Source organism: Triticum dicoccoides, chromosome 4A (genome assembly GCF_002162155.2).
Source record: "Triticum dicoccoides isolate Atlit2015 ecotype Zavitan chromosome 4A, WEW_v2.0, whole genome shotgun sequence".
In the NCBI taxonomy this organism is placed as follows: Eukaryota; Viridiplantae; Streptophyta; class Magnoliopsida; order Poales; family Poaceae; genus Triticum; species Triticum dicoccoides.
Window position 1 is genome coordinate 42,479,923 of NC_041386.1, and position 21,078 is coordinate 42,501,000.

Below are 21,078 nucleotides of genomic sequence, written 5' to 3' on the forward strand. Positions count from 1 at the left end.
CCTCCATCAAGAGGGACCGAACCTGGGTAAACATCGTGTCCCCTGCCTCCTGTTACCATCCGCCTTAGACGCACAGTTCGGGACCCCCTACCCGAGATCCGCCGGTTTTGACGCCGACATTGGTGCTTTCATTGAGAGTTCCACTATGTTGTCACCATAAGTCTTGATGGCTCCTTCGATCATCGCTAGCGATGCGGTCCAGGGTGAGGCTTTCCTCCCCGGACAGATCTTCATATTCGGCAGCTTTGCACTGCGGGCCAATTCGCTTGTCCATCTAGAGCAGATTGAGAGCTACGCCCCTGGCCGTCAGGTCAGATTTGGAAACTTGAACTACACGACCGATATCCGCGGAGACCTGATCTTCGACGGATTCGAGCCCATGCCGGACGCGCCGCGTAGTCACGACGAGCAAGACGTAACTCTACCGTCAGACAGTGTTCGGGAGATCGCATCCGCAGCTACTCCGGCCTTTAATCCAGAGCAAGTCGCGCCATCCGAGAGCGGAGGGATGGACCCCGCCATGGAGGCCGCACTCTCAGTGGCGATAGAGCCGGATACTGACTTCACCCCGTACGAGAGCCATGTCACCAAACCACTGGATTTATCCCCGGCATAGACTCCGAGCCGCCTACATCTGTGACTATCGAAACTGACGGGGCACCAATCATGGAGTTCACCTCCGCGGATATCTTTCAGCACTCACCTTTCGGAGATGTGCTAAATTCATTAAGATCTCTCTCCCTGTCCGGAGAACACTCACCGAATTATGTCCGGCTAGAATGGGATGCGGACGACGAGGAAATTCTCTGCCCACCCACCACCCACTTAGTAGCCACTGTCGACGACTTAACCGACATGCTCGACTTCGACTCCGAAGACATCAATGGTATGGACGACGATGCAGGAGACGAATAAGAACCACCGCCCACAGGGCGCTGGACCGCTACTTCATCACATGGCGTATACATGGTGGACACCCCCAAAGAAGCCAGCAGCGATGAGACAGCGAAGGATGACACCTCCAAGAAGCAACCCAAGCGCCGACGTCAGCGGCGCCGCTCTAAGTCCCGCCATAGCAAGAACGGCGATAATAATAGTCCACGCGACTCTGGAAGAGACGACAACTGCACCACCCCGGTGGCAGAACACGATCAAGACGCAAAACTGCAAATATAGTATGGATCCGACGTCCGAACACGATGACGCCAAAGATAAGCCTCATCAATCCCCGTCTAGGGAAGAAAACAGTCCGGACGAAGATGCACCCATCATCCCGGAAACACACTTGGAGCAAGAGAACCTCCGCAGAAGGCTTATTGCCATAGCGAGAAGCCTGAAGAAACAGAAGCAAAGGCTCAAGGTCGCACAAAATATGCTCAACAGCAACTGGAACAAAGTAACAAAGTATGGTGGAAGTTACCATCCAAATAGCTATCCAAAGCGCAAGCTATTACCGGAATTCGACGATGAGGCCTTAGTGCCCATACAGCCGAAAAGCGATACAGCCAACCGGCCGGATCCACCACCTTGTGAACACGATAGAGCGGCTAACAAAGTCACGCATAAGTCAACACATGATCTACGTGAGAACTTGCGTGAAAAATCTGGCGCGACCAGATCTATCTATGGATCTAGGAAGCGCGCTACGGTACACAACCACCACCGAATACTAAAACTGTCCGAACACCATGGCGCATCCCAATACATTGGTGCCGCACATCCCTTATGTTTCACTGATGAGGTGCTGGATCACGAATTCCCAGAGGGATTCAAACCGGTGAACATAGAGGCGTACGATGGAACCACAGACCCTGGAGTCTGGATAGAGGGCTTCATCCTCCACATCCATATGGTTCATGGAGACGATCTCCATGCCATTAAATACTTGCCCCTCAAGCTTAAAGGGCCAGCTAGGCACTGGCTGAAAAGCCTCCCCGAAAACTCAATTGGAAGTTGGGAGGAGCTCGAGGACGCTTTCCGGGCCAATTTTCAAGGGACTTATGTCCGACCTCCGGATGCAGACGATCTAAGTCATATAATCCAACAGTCCGGAGAGTCTGTCTGAAAGCTTTGGAACAGGTTCCTCACCAAGAAGAACCAAATTGTCGACTGTCCGGACGCAGAAGCCTTAGCAGCTTTCAAACACAACGTCCGAGACGAATGGCTCGCCAGACACCTCAGTCAAGAAAAACCAAGAACAATGGCAGCCCTAACAAGCCTCATTACCCGCTTTTGTGTGGGTGAGGACAGCTGGTTGGCCCGTAGCAGTACCAGCGACCCAAGCACATCCGAAGTCAGGGATGGAAATGGTAAACCACGACGCAACAAAAACAAGCGTCGAAATAAAGAAGGTAGTCCAGATAACACGGCGGTAAACGCCGGATTCAGGGGCTCTCGACCTGGTTAGCGGAAAAAGCCTTTCAAAGGCAGCAGAGAAGGACAATCTGGCCTAAACAAAATTCTTGACAAACTCTGCCAGATTCACGGCACCCCAAACAAACCTGCAAATCATACCCACAGATAATGTTGGGTATTCAAGTAATCCGGTAAGCTAAACACCGAACACAAAGGGGAAGATACACCAAGCGAAGACGAGGATGAACCTCGCCAGCAAAGTGCCGGAGGACAGAAAAAGTTCCCACCAGAGGTTAAAACAGTAAACGTGATCCAGGTGACAAAGAGGAGAAGCAATCACGCACTCCGATGCACACGCGCCATAGAGCCCGTCACCCCTAGGCCCAACCCCTGGTCGGCCTGCCCGATCACTTTCGATCGCAGGGATCATGATACACATATCCGGCGCGAAGGACTGACGGCCTTGGTGTTAGACCCAATAATAAATGGGTACCATTTCACACGGGTCCTCATGGATGGCGGCAGTGATCTAAATCTGATATATCAAGACACAGTCCGCAAAATGGGGATAGACCCGACACAAATAAGCCACAGTAATACTACCTTCAAGGGAGTAATACCAGGCCAAGAGGCCCACTGCACGGGCTCTCTACTACTAAAGGTGGTATTCCGTTCTCCCGATAACTTCCGAAGCGAAACGTTAAGTTTTCACATCGCTACATTCCGGAGTGATTTTCAAGCACTACTCGGAAGGGCGGCTTTCGCTCGTTTTAACGCAATGTCGCATTATGCTTTTCTCAAGCTCAAGATGCCCGGTCCACGAGGCGTCATTACAGTTAGCGGAAATACCAACCGTTCCTTACGAACGGAAGAGGACGCGGCGGCTCTAACAGGCGCACACTAGACGGCCTCACCAACCAGAAAAAATGGCAGGTCGTCAAGACCATGGACACGGTTAGACGAGTCCGGCGTTCCATCATACATGCATGAGATTGGTTTTCGCACCCTCATAAAACGATACCAGGGGCTTCCTGCGTGTAATCAGGGCCAGCCCGACTCAACTAGGCCTCTCTGGAATTTTGATAATTCACTCTTATTTGTGGCACGGCAACTTTCACCTAATTTCTTTCCTTTTGCAGGTGACAATCGTGCTACATCCGTCTAGGACACGGCACAACAGAGACACAGGCGCAGACGTGCAGCAGGGACCCGCCCAAAGGTTTCTTTTTAGATTAAGGCCCTGCGTAAATCTTTTTTGCTGTCTCTTGTTGCTCACATCCTCCGGATACTCCTCATAACCGAGAAAGGATGCCGATGTTATTGGCATGTGGCCACGCCAGGATTTTGCACGTATCTGGACACATGGGGTTTCTTATAAAGGGCATTGTTTAGCCCGGTATCTTTCCCTAATAATAAAGCACGGATTGACTCCGTGGGTTCACCGTCACAATACGCTTTCTTTTCGTGAATTTACGCTTTTACTATTTTACTTTGCTATCTAAGGTGGTACTAATTTCAAACCCCGTTAGTACAATTTGTGCCTCGCTGGGGCCTTTCCCGTGCAACCTGGTCCTCGTAATCCGCTTAATAAAAATAAAAAAGGTGAAAAGAAGGTGCTCATGTGGGATTCGAAGACAGGACCTCCTGTTCCTTTAAGAAGAACACAACCAACAGAACTCCATTATGCTTGTGTTGAAAACTGATGTTCCTTCTCAAATAATTAGTCCCACCTCGCTTCTTTGCACTAATTCTCACCAATTTAAATACGGGGGAGTTAAACAAGTCAACAAGCAGCCTCGAGACTTGATACAGAGAGATAATGTGAGAAGAGAACTTGGAAGGGCCCTGTGGAGGGAGAGAGAAGAAAAAGCATGTATGGGCATGTGTATACTTCTGGAGTTGCAAGAATCAAACAAGAATGAGGGCAAGACTTGCGCTAAGAAACCAAAAGGTACATCAGAGAGAGGGGTCTGCCCTCGGCAGCTCGGAGGAACCAGCCTCCCATCATCACCACAGCCGCTCATGGGCCGCTACCCCATCGTTGCATCTCCATGGCCCGTCGCCCAGAGAGGGGAGACTATTAGGCGTGGTGCGTTGAAGAATGAACACGGGGTGGGGGGATCAAGGAATACGATTAGGCAAGAAGATAAGGTACCTATGGAGGCAGAGCAGAAATAAAGTATTGGGGGAGGGGCACATATGACGCGTGGAACACCAGCGTGCGAGGCTGCTGGTTTCTTTCTTAGCAATCAGCCAACCTTAAACTAGGAAGTTTTGATCGTTCATGGACGGGAAAGTAATCATCGAGTCACCACACGGACGTGTTTAGCGTGCGCGCATGTGTTTATTCATTCAATCTATATGCACGCGTTGCCGGATTTGATGCATGATAATTTTGTTTTTTAAATACCGTACAAACGCAAGCGCTCATTCATATGCGCGTACACTTATCCATGTGAACGCGCGGACACAGACCCTACCACTACGAGCACCTTTCAGAGACTGAGCCAATATATCATCTTAAAATTTACAAAGTCATCATAATAATTTTGTTACAAAATTAGATTTAGCTCCGTTTGTCTCCCTCGTGAAACCATACTGACTGGCCATTAAGACGTAAAAATTACAAAACTTTTATATATAAACACAGGTTAGGACACACATATCAATAATATATAACCAACTTTAGTACAAAGTTATATTAAGCTTGAGACACTTACAAAGTTGTACTAAGTTTGAGACACTTATTTTTTGATGGAGAGAGTACATGTCAACGAAAATAAATTGTCTTTAGGCATTGCTGATGCCAGTTCATATGAGTGCATAATAAACCACCGATATAAAATTGAGAGTAATAGCTTATCTTAGGAAAAAGGTTTTCGCCCCGCTTTATAAATAAAGCAACCACCAAGCACAAAGTCAACAAGATAACATCCGAACAACACATACACAACGCCACCGTGGGCAAAAATCCAACACGCACGCATAACTCACTCCACTGGTTCAGCTGTGGGCACAGCACAACAAGCCCAAAACAAACACAAATGACGCAAAAACAAACAAGGTGGTGGCGACGATGACTAGGGAGTTAATCCGGCTCATGTGGTGGTGGGGGAGGCGGTGGCGCCATCCGGAGAGCCATCGTGCGAAGCTAGGTGATGATGGAGGTGATGGTGTCTCTCTCCCTGAGGCGGCTAAGCGGCCGCCAAAGAAAAGGGCTCTAGACGCCACCTGGTGCGATCATCTTCCACATCAAGCTCAGGCTCGTGCAACGCGATGCAGTTGAGAAAGTCATGCCAGGCGGCATTCTCATCTGGGCCAAAAGGACGTCGAAAGGCGAGCTGCCCTAAGTCAATAAAGGCCACTGCGATAGAGATCCGCGGGTCAACCGCGATGGAGAATAGGTCAGGAAAACGTGCAGCAAAGGGGGCATCGCCAGCCCTTGATGATGCAACAAAATATAGTCATGATCATTGGAGATTATGAATTTTTTTTTCCCGTTGCAACGCACGGGCCCTTTTGCTAGTATGTTATAAAGACCAAACACCTTAGGGAGTGTTCGGCGTCGTGAGTTTGGCCCTATATGCATCAGCTCCGAATCATGTATTTGGTCAAATGTTAGGTTTGCCTGGCTCCCACGTTTTGGTACCTTACGTTCCGTTATATCGGCTAAGGTAGCACTAGGAGAACTACTGCGATTGTGCTCTGATTCATCCGGATGAGCACCTCAGTAGAGAAAGCCGAAAACTGACTGTCATGATATAGCGAGAGACTGGTCAACCACTCGATGACTAATTGGAATCTTCGGGATTCCTCCGCATTAACGAAGGGCCGTTTCCCGGTCATGTACGTACGCGCCCCGTATTCGGACAAGCGCAGAAGTACCAGGGGCTATATAGTAGCCCCACTGTCAAACTCCTATGGCTAAGTGAAAGTCTTAAAGCAATATAGTCCGATTGCCTCGTTCGCTATGCTATCACCTCCTTAACGGACCAAGACGTTGGATCAAGTGTGGATATGCATCTTTTGCGAACACTCCTGTATTATATGCATGGGGGCGGAAGCCGATGACTGCAAACTTTTAGGTTATATACATATATACATAAACGGCCGCACAGGAGGCATCATAGTACTTTCGGGCAAAAGTATAAATACAACCTTGATTAATTTAGAAAAACATTGTTTGTACAATGGGACTACATGTCACTGGAAAATAATATTCTTCGAGCACTGAGCCTCTATCGAACGAGCGCCTTCAAGGACTTCTTCAAAGTAGTGCTCGGCAGCCACTCGGCCTATGGCCGAACCCTGCGCCGCAACAGTGGTGGCCTGCATCTCCGCCCAGTATGTTTTGACACGGGCAAGGGCCATCCGCGCACCTTCTATGCACGCCGATCTCTTTACAGCATCGATGCGTGGCACAGCACCAAGGAATTGTTGCACTAAGCTAAAGTAGCTATTCGGCCTTGGCCCTCCCGGCCATAGGTGATCCACAACGGACCTCATGGCAAGTCCGGACAACCTATGGAGCTCGGCCCAACCAGTCAATCGCTCATTCAGCAGCGGACGGACTGGAGCGTGAAACTGTGACCAGAACAGCTTTTCCACTTCGGGACCTTTCTGATCCTTGAAGTATTCGGCTGCATCAGCAACACTTGCAGCCAAATCCATGTACGCGTCCGCATAACTCCACAGCCGGTCCAAAGGAGCATACTTCGGATCTTTGAACTTAGTCTGTAACAAGAAGGGCTTCCAGACATGATATCTGCAGCTTGATTCAGCTCCTCCTTCGTCACTCTAATTTTGGAGTGGGCTTCCTTGGCAGCCACCCGGGCCTTCTCCAGGTCCGTCGCCTTCGCCCGGTTTTCTTTCTTCAAGAAGCTGGTAATGGTCAGCAGCATCTTTTAACTCTACAGCCATCTTGGCTATTTTTTTCTTGCTCTCGCAATGCGCGGCCTGTTCGACTCTTAACTCTTCGGCTGCCTTTAAAGCGGCCGCATTGCTACTCCTCGCTTGCTCCTTGGCTCGGGCAAGCTCCGCCCGAAGGGTCTCCACGGTGGCAGCTCCATCTGCAGTCACAACATATTAAAGATACTGTCATCATGCTGCTCTTATTATGTGACGATCACCAGAAAAATCACTCACCCTATGTCTCGTCAAGCCGCTTGTTGACAAGCATGATGTCGGCATCAGTCCGGCTAGCCACCAGAGCTTCAAGCACCTGCACATAAAGGCGATCTGGTTATTACCTGGGAATATGATCCTCTGTTTGCTGCCGTTCTCGACGACAACCAGAGTCTCGGGGGCTACTATCTGCATGGGCATACCTAACGTATGTGGTACTGTTAAAAGCATACATTATTTCATGTACGTCAAAGCCTTTCAGCAGACTCATAAAAGCTTCATGCAAACCGCTTTCAGCGGATGAAATCCTTTCAATTACCGTACCCATTAGCGTACGATGCGCTTCTGAGATGGCAGCTTGCCCCAGAAGATCCTTCAGCGCGTCCGACCGCACACCGTATGGACCCTGGCTGTCGCTCTCCCTAGGAGCCGGATACTGGGGATTCCGGGCAGCCAAAGGGTTCTCCTCTGGCCCTAGTGGATCCGGAGATACCCTTCACGACGACACTTCGAGGTCGCCCGCTTCTTGAGCTGGGGAGTCCGGGGGAGGCGTTTCGCTCTCCATCATCTCTGAAAGAAGATCCCCCGAAGATGAACTCTGTCGAGAAGGGCTGCGATCCGGACTGCAATTTATAAGCATCGGTTATTGTCTTCGGAAGTAAGGTAGGATATCTTCACCAATAAGTACTTTTTGATTACTTACAACTCGGTAGAGGGCTGATCCCCGCGCGAACATTGTGCGGCAAGAATACCCTCCGAGGCAGGACCCTCTGGCGGAGATTTCTTCTCCCGTTTGGAAACCTTAGTTTCCGGATCTTCAGAGGTAGTCCTCTTCCTTCCCCCCGGAGGGGAGAGAATGTCAGATTCTTCCCCTGTGTTATCCTCCTTCGCGGAGGCACTCATTCCCTCGGTTGGAATAGGTAGAGTAGGAGGCCCGCTTTCGCCCTCTTTATTCCCCCCTTCATCTTCCTTTGAGGGCACTAGACAAGGTGCTGGCTTGAGCATCTTTTCCAGCACTGGATTGTCCAAGCCCTCAGGAAGGGGGGCCGAACACCGGATCATCTTCGCCTTTGTTATCCAGTCCTAGTCCAAGAGTGATTCTTCAGAATGATGTCATCATAAATAAAAGGACAGTGTGTTCGGCCATGGGATTACTTACTTGGGAAGCGGGGCAGTTGCAGCTTAGGCACACATCCTCGGTGGTGTCCGGACACTTTATTTGGGGTCCGAAGAACGATTTGTACATCTCCTCGTGCGTCATGCCAAGGAAATGCTGAATAGTGCATGATCCTTCCAGGTTGAATTCCCACATGTGGAGGGGTCGGCGTTTGCAAGGCTAGACTCGACGAACCAGCATAACTTGCATTACCATAACCAGACTGAAATATCCCTCGAAGAGATCTCGGATACGGCTCTGCAGTATTGGCACGTCCTTGGCTGGACCCCAGCTCAGCCCCCGGCTGATCCATGACATCAGTTGTGGTGGGGGCCCGAGCGAAAGGTGGGGGCAGCTACCCATTTGGCACTTCGGGGAGCTGTGATGTAAAACCACTCCCGCTGCCACAATTCGGACACCTCTGGAAAGGAACCCTTTGTCCATGGAGCATCAGCAATTTTGCTTATTAAAGCACCTCCGCACGCTGCGTACTGCCCCTCGACCGTCTTCGGCTTCACATCAAAGGTCTTGAGCCACAGGCCGAAGTGAGGGGTAATGCGGACGAAGGCCTCACATACGACAATGAATGACGAGATGTGAAGAAGGGAATCCGGGGCCAGATCATGAAAATCCAGCCCGTAATAGAACATAAAACCCCTAACAAATGGATCCAGAGAGAGGCCTAGTCCTCAGAGGAAGTGGGAGATGAACACAACGCTCTTGTTGGGTTTGGGAGTAGGGACGACCTGCCCTCGGGCGGGCAGCCTATGCGAAATTTCGGCAGTCAGATATCTGGCCTCCCTCAACTTCTTGATGTCCTCCTCTGTGACGGAGGAAGGCATCCACCGGCCTTCAAGGCTGGATCCAGACATGATTGAAGGTCCGAAGCACCTGACCTGAGCTTTGGGTGTTAGAACTCGAGGCTGGGGAAGGATTCGATTGAGCGCGGGAGGGAAAAAATAAAAAGCCTTGTCCCCTTTATAAAGAGGGTAAATATCAGGCGTCCTCCTCGTGGCCGTTTGAGCCTTACCTAAGATCTAGGGGTCATACCAACAGGCACGGTTGGGTTACCCATGTTTGTATTGATGAGAATCCCGTGATAAGGGGAACACGATCTCTGCTTTGACAAGACGTGTCAAGAAACCGCCTCGTGTTATGTGCGGGGCTGGTTAAAGAAAAACGGTTCAAATAATTACCGGGCCGTGGCGTGATGTCATGCTACCAAAACGTGTCAGCAGATTAGATTTGTGGAAATATTATTCTCTCTACGGTGGTATGTGCAACTTATTTTGCAGGGTCGGATACTATCCTTGTATTCAAACTCTTTCGTGGTGTATTTGGAGGAGGAACCCGCCTTGCAATGCCGAAGACAACACTGCGCGCCGGACTCATCGTCATTGAAGCCTGGTTCAGGGGCTACTGAGGGAGTCCTGGATTAGGGGGTCTCCGGACAGCCGGACTATATCCTTTGGCCGGACTGTTGGACTATGAAGATACAAGATTGAAGACTTCGTCTCGTGTCCGGATGGGACTCTACTTGGCGTGGAAAGCAAGCTAGGCAATACGGATATGTATATCTCCTCCTTTGTAACCGACCTTATGTAACCCTAGCCCCCTCCGATGTCTATATAAACCGGAGGGTTTTAGTCCGTAGGATAACAGACAATCATACCATAGGCTAGCTTCTAGGGTTTAGCCTCTCTGATCTCGTGGTAGATCAACTCTTGTAATACTCATATCATCAAGAATAATCAAGCAGGACGTAGGGTTTTACCTCCATCAAGAGGGCCCGAACCTGGGTAAACATCGTGTCCCCTGCCTCCTGTTACCATCCGCCTTAGACGCACAGTTCGGGACCCCCTACCCGAGATCCGCCGGTTTTGACACCAACAATGATCTCATTCATAAGATTGTGAGAAATAAAAATGCGGACGATGAATTTGTTCGGATGGCGTTTCTCGTCCTGTTAGGGACTACAATTGCACCGGTGTCTGATGAGTACATACCAAATAATTATTGTGCGCTAGTGCAAGATGTTAGGTCGGTAAAAAAGTTCAACTGGAATGCATTCACTTGTGGTTTTGTTTGTCGGAGATTGGTATGGTCTTGCAGCCCGACCGTGTTAGGGAATGGCCACGTGGCAACCTAGCACTTCTGCAGGTATGATATATTTCTTATAAGTTGAACATTTGTATTATGTAATAATAGTGTAACATGTGATAAGTGATTGTTTTTTTGTTTTGCAGTATCTATATTAGGAGAAGGTACAGCCAATCACCGGTCCGCAGTATAATCCGTTAGCGCTGTTGAGTCCCTTGATGAGGAACTGGACAGAAGAGGCGGCGGAGAAAAGGGACAAGTACGACTTCCAAAATGGTCGTGGTGTTGGGATGGTAATACGTGCAATTTATTTTTTTTCATTTAAAGTCTGCAATTAATTATTATTTAAATTTGAATGTATGATTCTTTATGTTGTAGATCGATAACACCATTACTGAAGAGTACTGACTAAACAAAATTAGAGTGGAACAAGCTGAAAAAAATAAGAAATCCAGTACGAAAAAGTCTAACATTACAAGAAGGAGAAAAGGTGTGAGTACATCTGAGGCTTCCTCTAGCCAGAACCCTATTATGGATCGGATTATGACTGAGCTGAAGCACATTCGTAAGGACATGCTTCATTTGCTAGAGCTATGCGCACACGTACAAGTTTCATTTTTTTGTCGTTCACTTTGTTTTTTGATGTGTCACCTAACTAACTAGAACTTATTTGTAATCAAAGAGGATGATACAGAAATTGAACAAAAGCGGTGTCTTCTACAAAGCCGGTGATAGTGAAAAAGAAGATAATGAGTGTGGTGATAATAGTGAATCTATAAACTATGGTGGAGACTCTCGTAAAGAATTTGTATATCAATGTGATATGGACAATTTGAAAACACCAGCAAAAAAGAATGTGCAAGAGGATGATGAAGATGATCTTAATGATTCTGAAGAAAAGAGACCTTATTATTGCACACCTGACTATTTGGATAGTTTCAAGGGTGATAAAGATGATCCTATCGAACTTCCTGAGGTATCGGATGAGAAATCCATTACATCTTTAGGAACAGATGAAATCGCATCACGTGGATCAGTTGGTTCTATTGAACAAGATGAGATACCGAGGAGGTTGTTGGGAAATGAAAGCGCAAGGTATCAAACCTTGTGAAGTCTCCTTATGTGCGTACTATACCAACTAAGCGTGCAAAACATTCTGCAAAAGCAAGTGAGTTTCATTAATTTTCAGGCTGTTCTAATTGACTTTGCGCTAAACTTACTACTTATCATTGATTTAGTAACATATTAGAGTTATGTGCTGCAGAACTATTCGAAAAAGAAGTATTTCAATATTCTAGTGATGAATACGATGTGGTGAAAGTGTCTGTTAAGTTTGTCCGTGCTTATGAGCATTCAGAAAAACATAGAAAAAAAATATTCAATGATGGCATGCGCGAAGGTCTTAGTGCGGAGAGGGCTTATTGCATTCTTAACCATCAATGGATAACCGGTGATGTAAGTTATTGTTGTGTTTTATATTACCGTTCACTGCAAATTGGAATTGTTATACATCTTTTAAATTATTTTCAGGTTATCAATGCTTATTCGCCGTATCTGTTGGGAGTTGTTGGTGTCGATCGTCATATAATGCCGACTTGGATGGTCAATTGGTTACTAGAATTTAGACCAGACATCCAGCCAGGAAAAATGAGAATGAAGTTATGGAGAATAAGAATAGACCCGTGAAGAGATGCACCGATGAGTATTTTTAAAAAGATAAGGTAAGTTCGACTCGCTTAATGTATGCATTTACGAGTTTTAAATAATAAAACAATATGTGTTGATTACATCGTATATTTGTTGTGATGTAGACTTATATTCCTCTTAATAAGGGAAATACCCACTGGGTTTCAGTCGTCATGCATCGCGCGAAGGAAGAGTTTCAGGTTCTTGATCCTTTGATGGGACGCGAACTTGATAGTAAAGTTAAAGACAAAGTTGAGGAGCTGGTACGGTTTAAATTTACATGGGCATATCGAAACTATCAGTTCGTAATTTAACTATATTAAATCCTTTGCGTGATATCATTCATATGAACAGAGAAAACAATTTGGATATGACATACGTGATGCGAATGTGAGCGGTGCTGTGAATTATCCGGATGTGTCTACCTGGCCTATTAAAACGTATAATATGACACAACAGGAAGATGGGTGTGTATATACTTTCACATTATTTTAATATCTTATCTGAAATGCGAACTTATCAATCGTTGTTTGTATGGACCAGAAATTCATGTGGATTATTTGTCCTTCGATGCTTTCAATACTGGGACGGTGACAAATGGACAAGCCGTTTTTCGCAGGTATGGTTTTCTTTCAAATGCTTATATTTAATTGAATTCATTATGTGATACAATTCGCATTGGACTAATATGAAGATGTAACAGGGGTCAATTGATAATTCGAGGGACATAATGATTGCACAACTTATTTTTTGAGAGAGAAATACGCTCAACGATGTGAAAGACAAAGTAACCCGGCTTGCAAAAAAGAAATAAATGCGGCAAAATTTATGTAACAGAAAATTTTGTACGCTAAAATGATGTTTTCATTTATTTTGACTAGGATATTTTGTGACGGAGAAGACACTACTTGTTTGAATATTTAAGTTGAGAATGACATTTGGATTATTATTTTGTCTTCATGTTGTTTTCTATAATTTTCAATTACTCATATTCATACTTCTCCCGTCGTCTACTTGTTTGAATAAAACAGATGTTAAAAAATGCTTATGCCGTCGTCTACTTATGTGACTTAAACAGTCCATGTTTATATAATGTTAAAAAAATGTCCGCCCGGTGAATATTTCTCCCGTCATCTACTTGTTTGAATAAAACAGATGTTAAAAAATGCTTCTGACGTCGTCTACTTGTGTGACTTAAACAGTCATTGTTTATATAATGTTAAAACAATGCCCGTCCGATGAATACCTTTGCACGTCGGCAAACGGGCCAATAGGGCAACCAAGACGGCCCAGTGACTATCAAGTTAGTAGAGACATTCAACAGCAATGTCGACGTTCTGTATATAAGCCGGTCGACGCGTTGTTCGGCAGGCGAGGTGGGACTAAACGTTCCATCGCCGCCGCCGTGTCGGGAGCGACGCGCGTGACCGCGTGGGCTGGCCCAACAATAGCCGGACAGGCGACGGCCCAAGTACCCCGCGGGGCGACGGGAAATGTTTAGTCCCACCTCGCCCGACGGAGCGCGCGACGACCTGCTTATATACTCAGCGCCACAGAGACAGTCGAACTCCTCTGATTAACTCGCTATGCTACCGCCACCGATGCTACCTTGTGGGACAGTGCCGTCGGTCCAGTCTGTGTAATGTCAGACTGGCCGGTGCACTTGTCGGGATGTTTCTTAAAAGCTAAAAATGACGGTGTTATAAGCGACGGCGACAGTGCAGAAAAACAACAGTAATCAATGACGGCACTACAGTGCATAATGAACACATCAAAATAAATAGAGTAAAAATACTTCTTGCATAACATAGTCTATCATCAACAAATACTTATGTGGGTATCTTAGCAAATAGTCTGACATGAACAAAGTCTGACATCAACAAAGTAAAATAAGTCTCATACACCATAATCTAACATATAAAAAAGATCTCATAGATAGAAGCAATCCATCAAAAAACTGCCTTCAATCAAAGGGCAAAGCAATCTTCCATACTCCAGAATTCAAGCAAAGTTCCTACATACCAAAACAGTAAGATATGTGTTAATTCACAATAAACAATTAAATTTGGTGTGAACACTAAGATTTACATGAACATACGAAAATCGTACTTAGGATTTTGAGGGCACGTGGACTTATAATGACCCGTAAGACCGCACTGGCCACATTGAAGTTTGCTTCTCTCATCAAAAGCTTTAGGATGCCCATTTTTAGTGACATCAGGACCATCCTTACCGCGGCCTTTAACATTCTGCTTCGGTGCGCCTTTGGTGTTAATTTTTGCGGGATCACGAACCAGAACATGATCTTGATTAGGCTCAAATGCATCGTCGTTCACAAACTTTTTCTCCGCACCAGGCTCATCCTCCTCAGTGTAATCATTATCTGTTATGTCCCTCAGAGCCGCCTTCAACTTGTTGAATAAAAATGGTTTATCGCATGCTTTATGAGTTGCTTCGGTAGATAAGATAGTCAACTCGTTAGTGCGCTTCACGGGAAGTCCACCCCTTGCAACTTGGCTCAACCTCCACAGTACTAAACACTTAGGTATCTCACGTAAGCGTAGCTGAATCAGAACGTGAAGAATATGTTTGCAAGGAAGTCCTTTGCGATCCATTCTTCTGCAACTGCACTTCACGGTTTCTTTAGAGTTACCTAGGGTGTAGTCCGCAGTGAATCTGATATACCTATTTTACTTCCATGTCAGTATGAATCTGTGAGTGTCTGCTCCTCTCAGTCTCTCAAGGACCTCAAGCTCCCGTGCCTTCTTCATATCTTCCTGTAAGATATAAAAGTTTGCTGCAGTGAAATCACAAGCAGCTGATTTCTCAATATCTTTAGACTCGTCCAATACTGGTACTAGGACTGTCTGTGAGTTTGTGTAATCGTCATGCGCCTCATTCTCACGGAGACGAACTATGCAGTTCTCATAGTGCACAATCATATCAACAATAGTCATACCGGAGTCTAGATGCAAGTGAAGGCATGAATTCAAACTCTCATTTCGCTAGTTACTTCGCATACCTAGGAAAAACCCACCAGACAGATATGATGCAGCCCAAAACCTTTTCTTCTTGTACATCCTACGTAACCATGTCTTTGTTTTCTCTGACTGCCATTTGGCGGTAAACGCTGCCCATCTCTCCTCAAATACTTTTTTTGAAGTGGCATAATAAAGTAGAGACCTGAACTCCTATAGAGACTTATGATGAAGGTGTTTCTGCATGTTCTTCTCAATATGCCACGAGCAAAGACGATGCCAAACCTCCAAAAGTACCTTTCGGATGGCCTTAATCATAGCTATCAGTTATTACTGACCTGGGCCTGATACGTCCATTTTGCATCACGCTTTTATATCTATATTTATTGCATTATGGGTTGTTATTTCACATTATGTCACAATACTTATGGCTATTCTCTCTTATTTTATAAGGTTTACATAAGGAGGGAGAATGCCGGCCGCTGGAATTCTAGGCTGGAAATGGAGCAAATATTATAGACCTATTCTACACAACTCCAAAAGTCCTGAAACTCCACGGAATACCTTATAATAAATAATGAAAAATCCTCGCCAAAGATGAAGACCAGGGGGACCACACCCTTTCCACGAGGGTGGGGGCATGCCCCCCCTAGGGCACGCCCCCTACCTCGTGGGCTCCCTGGTGGTTCTCCGATGACCATCTTCTGCTATATGAAGTCTTTCGTCGAGAAAAAAACCAGAAGCAACCTTTCGGGATGAAACTCCGCCGCCACGAGGCGGAACCTTGGCGGAACCAATCTAGGGCTCCGGCAGAGCTGTTCTGCCGGGGAAACTTCCCTCCCGGAGGGGGAAATCATCGCCATCGTCATCACCAACGCTCCTCTCATCGGGAGAGGGCAATCTCCATCAACATCTTCATCAGCACCATCTCATCTCAAAACCCTAGTTCATCTCTTGTATCCAATTCTTGTCTCCAAGTCCGGGATTGGTGCTAGTAGGTTGCTAGTAGTGTTAATTACTCCTTGTAGTTGATGCTAGTTAGTTTAATTGGTGGAAGATCATATGTTCAGATCCTTTATGCATATTATTACCCCTCTGATTATGAACATGAATATGCTTTGTGAGTAGTTATGTTTGTTCCTGATGACAAGGGAGAAGTCTTGCTATTAGTAGTCATGTGAATTTGGTATTCGTTCGATATTTTGATGAGATGTATGTTGTCTAGCCTCTAGTGGTGTTATGTGAACGTCGACTACATAACACTTCACCATTATTTGGGCCTAGAGGAAGGCATTGGGAAGTAATAAGTAGATGATGGGTTGCTAGAGTGACAGAAGCTTAAACCCTAGTTTATGCGTTGCTTCGTAAGGGGCTGATTTGGATCCATATGTTTCATGCTATGGTTAGGTTTACCTTAATACTTTTGTTGTAGTTGCGGATGCTTACAATAGAGGTTAATCATAAGTGGGATGCTTGTTCAAGTAAGAACAACACCCAAGCACCGGTCCACCCACATGTCAAATTATCAAAGTACCGAACGCGAATCATATGAACGTGATGAAAACTAGCTTGACGATATTCCCATGTGTCCTCGGGAGCGCTTTTCCCTATATAAGAGATTGTCCAGGCTTGTCCTTTGGTACAAAAAGGATTGGGACACCTTGCTGCACTTTATTTACTTTTGTTACTTGTTGCTCGTTACAAATTATCTTATCACAAAACTATCTGTTACCACTTATTTTAGTACTTGCAGAGAATACCTTGCTGAAAACTGCTTATCATTTCCTTCTGCTCCTCGTTGGGTTCGACACTCTTACTTATCGAAAGGACTATGATAGATACCCTATACTTGTGGGTCATCAAGACTCTTTTCTGGCGTCGTTGCCGGGGAGTGAAGCGCCTTTGGTAGGTGGAATTTGGTAAGGAAAAATTTATATAGTGTGCTGAAATTTATTGTCACTTGTTACTATTGAAAGTAACCCTCTGAGGGGCTTGTTCGGGGTATCTTCACCCCGACCAGTAGAGCAAAGAGTTACTCCTCAACCTACTGAACCTATTGAAAATTAAATTCCTTATGAGTATCCTTTGGGTATGATAGAAAAACTGCTAGCTGATCCTTTTACAGGAGATGGAACAAAGCATCCTGATGAACGCCTAATATATGTGGATGAAGTTTGTGGATTATTTAAGCTTGCAGGTATACCCGATGATGTTGCTAAGAAGAAGGTCTTCCCTTTATCTTTGAAGGGAGACGCATTGACATGGTATAGGCTATGTGATGATACGAGATCATGGAACTATAGAAGATTGAAATTGGAACCCTATGCATCTTGTTCATCGTGACCGCAATTATATATATAATTTTTGGCCTCGCGAAGGAGAAAGCATCGCTCAAGCTTGGGGGAGGCTTAAATCAATGTTATATTCATGCCCCAATCATGAGCTCCCAAGAGAAACAATTCTTCAAAAAAATTATGCTCGGCTTTCTGAAAATAATCGCACCATGCTCGATACTTCTTGTGCTGGCTCTTTTGTGATGAAGACTATTGGATTTAGATGGGATTTATTGGATAGAATTAAACGCAACTATGAAGATTTGGATCTCGATAAAGGTAAGGAGTCAGCTATGAAAGTAGAACCTAATATTGCTATTGTTAAAGATCTCTTGTCTGATAATATAGATGGGCATGTTATTTACTTCTGTAATGAAACTGCTAGAATTGCTAAACCCCGTGATACAGATAAACCTAGACCTATGGTAGGCATGCCTGTTATTTTTGTTAAAATAGGAGATCATTGTTATCATAGCTCATGTGATATGGGTGCTAGTGCTAGTGCAATACCTATTGACTTATACAAAGAAATTATGCATGACATTGCACCTGTTGAGTTAGAATAAATTGATGTTACTATTAAACTTGCTAATAGAGATACTATTTCACCAATGGGAATTGTTAGAGATGTTGAAGTCTTGTGTGGGAAAACTAAATATCCTGCTGATTTTCTTGTTCTTGGTTCCCCACAAGATAGCTTTTGTCCCATTATATTTGGTAGACCCTTCTTAAATACTGTTAATGCTACCATAGATTGCACAAGGGATGTTGTTACTGTCGGCTTAGATGATATGACTCATGAGTTTAATTTCTCTAAATTTAGTAAACAACACCGTGAAGAAGAATTGCCTAGTAAGGATGAAATTATTGGTCTTGCTTCTATTGTCGTACCTCCTAGTGATCCTTTAGAACAATATTTGCTAGACCATGAGAATGATATGTTTATGAATGAAAGAAGGGAAATAGATGAAGTATTCTTTAAACAGGAACCTATTCTGAAACATAATTTACCTGTTGAAATCCTAGGGGATCCCCCTCCACCTAAGGGTGATCCCGTGTTTGAGCTTAAGCCATTGCCTGATAATCTTAAATATGCTTATCTTGATGAAAAGAAAATATATCATGTTATTATTAGTGCTAACCTTTCAGAGCATGAAGAAGAAAGATTATTGAAAACTCTGAAGAAGCATTGTGCTGCTATTGGATATACTCTTGATGATCTTAAGGGCATTAGTCCCACTCTATGTCAACATAAAATAAATTTGGAAGCAAATGACAAACCAGTTCGTGATCCTCAACGACGTCTGAATCCTAAAATGAAAGAAGTGGTAAGAAAAGAAATACTAAAGCTTCTAGAGGCAGGTATAATTTATCCCGTTGCTGATAGTCAGTGGGTAAGTCCTGTTCATTGTGTCCCTAAGAAGGGAGGTATCACTGTTGTTCCTAATGATACAGATGAATTGATTCCACAAAGAATTATTACAGGTTATAGGATGGTAATTTATTTCCGCAAATTAAATAAGGCTACTAAGAAAGATCATTACCCCTTACCTTTTATTGATCAAATGCTAGAAAGATTATGCAAACATACACATTACTGCTTTCTAGATGGTTATTCTGGTTTCTCTCAAATACCTGTGTCGGCTAAAGATCAATCAAAGACTACTTTTACATGCCCTTTTGGTACTTTTGCTTATAGACGTATGCCTTTTGGTTTATGTAATGCACCTGCTACCTTTCAAAGATGCATGATGGCTATATTCTCTGACTTATGTGAAAATATTTGTGAGGTTTTCATGGACGACTTTTCCGTCTATGGATCTTATTTTGATGATTGCTTGAGCAATCTTGATCGAGTTTTGCAGAGATGTGAAGAAACTAATTGTCAGGACCCCGACTCAATGCCACATCGATCTAGCATGTAACACCTCATATCACTTTGCGGCCTCACGCACGGTATTCCTACGGGTGTCGCCTTACCTTAGCCCGGGACCGTTTGCGCCTTTTGGCACACGTATATGACAGTGTTGCTAGCATCCATATGATAAGGAGCCCGGGCTGACATGGCTAGTCGTAAACCCAAAGTGGCACAGACTTACAGGGACAGGCATCCATGACCCAGCATCGAACGTGTCGGTCATCAGCGAGTGAATCCAGGCTGTAGCACTGGGCTAGCAGGACTCCGGTGAACCGGGCTGTAGCAGGCTAACAGGACTCCGGTATTCATCGCGTGACATTTCCCCGAAGGGACAGACACAGGAACGAAGAAGGACACATGCCGGCCAGCCTAAGTGTTCCGGAGCAGTAGCAAGCTACCATGGCTCGGTGGAAACACTAGGAGACATTTCCCGGTAAGAGAGGCTACTAAAGATAAACAACTAGATGGTCAGATCCCACACATACCAAGCATTTCAATAACATACACACAATATGCTCGATATGTGCAAACACAACATGGCATCACAACATGACTCTATGACTCAAGTATTTATTCATTAGGCTCCGAGGAGCGAGATATTACAAACATAGGTCTCATGACCCAACATTCAGAGTATACAAGTCAAAGCACAAGCGGAAGCTATCATGTCTGAGTACAGACAACTATAAATGAAAAAGGCTGAGAAGCGTGACTATCTACCAGATACTGCCGAGGGCACAAGATCGTAGCTGAGGTAACAAGCTAAACGTCGAAGTCCAAGCGGAACTACTAGTGAGACTGAAGTCTCTCTGCAAAAACATAAAATAGGCAAACGTGAGTACAAATGTACCCAGCAAGACTTACATCAGAACTAACTACATATGCATCATTATCAACAAAGGGGTGGTGGGGTTTAACTGCAGCAAGCCAGCTTTGACTCGGTGGCTATCCTAAACTACGACTGCAAGCGACTCTTTTGAGGTGGCGCACACGAGTCCACATATTCACCATATCAATACACCACTATGGATCCGCTCCCGCCTCCCTACGAGAACGCCATCCATAGCACTCACGCTTATCTTGCGTATTTTCGAGTATCCACTTTCACTTGTCTATGAACTGGTATAAGCAACCCAGAAGTCCTTTTCCGCGGACACGGCTATTCGAATAGATGATGTTAACCCTGCAGGGGTGTACTTCTTCACACACGCTCTCACCACTTACCGCCGTTTACACGACATGTACTCGGCAACCTTCAAGCGGAAGCCCAACGTGGGTGTCGGCCACGGCCTGCCTAAACACTCGAGTCTCTAGTCCAGGTTTATCGCCTATTCGGGTTCCATCCATGAGGAGATCCGGCCGTAGTTTCGCTCACAGCCCCAAACGATGTGAACAGGGTTCCCGAGACACCAAACGGGCGCCCGGTAC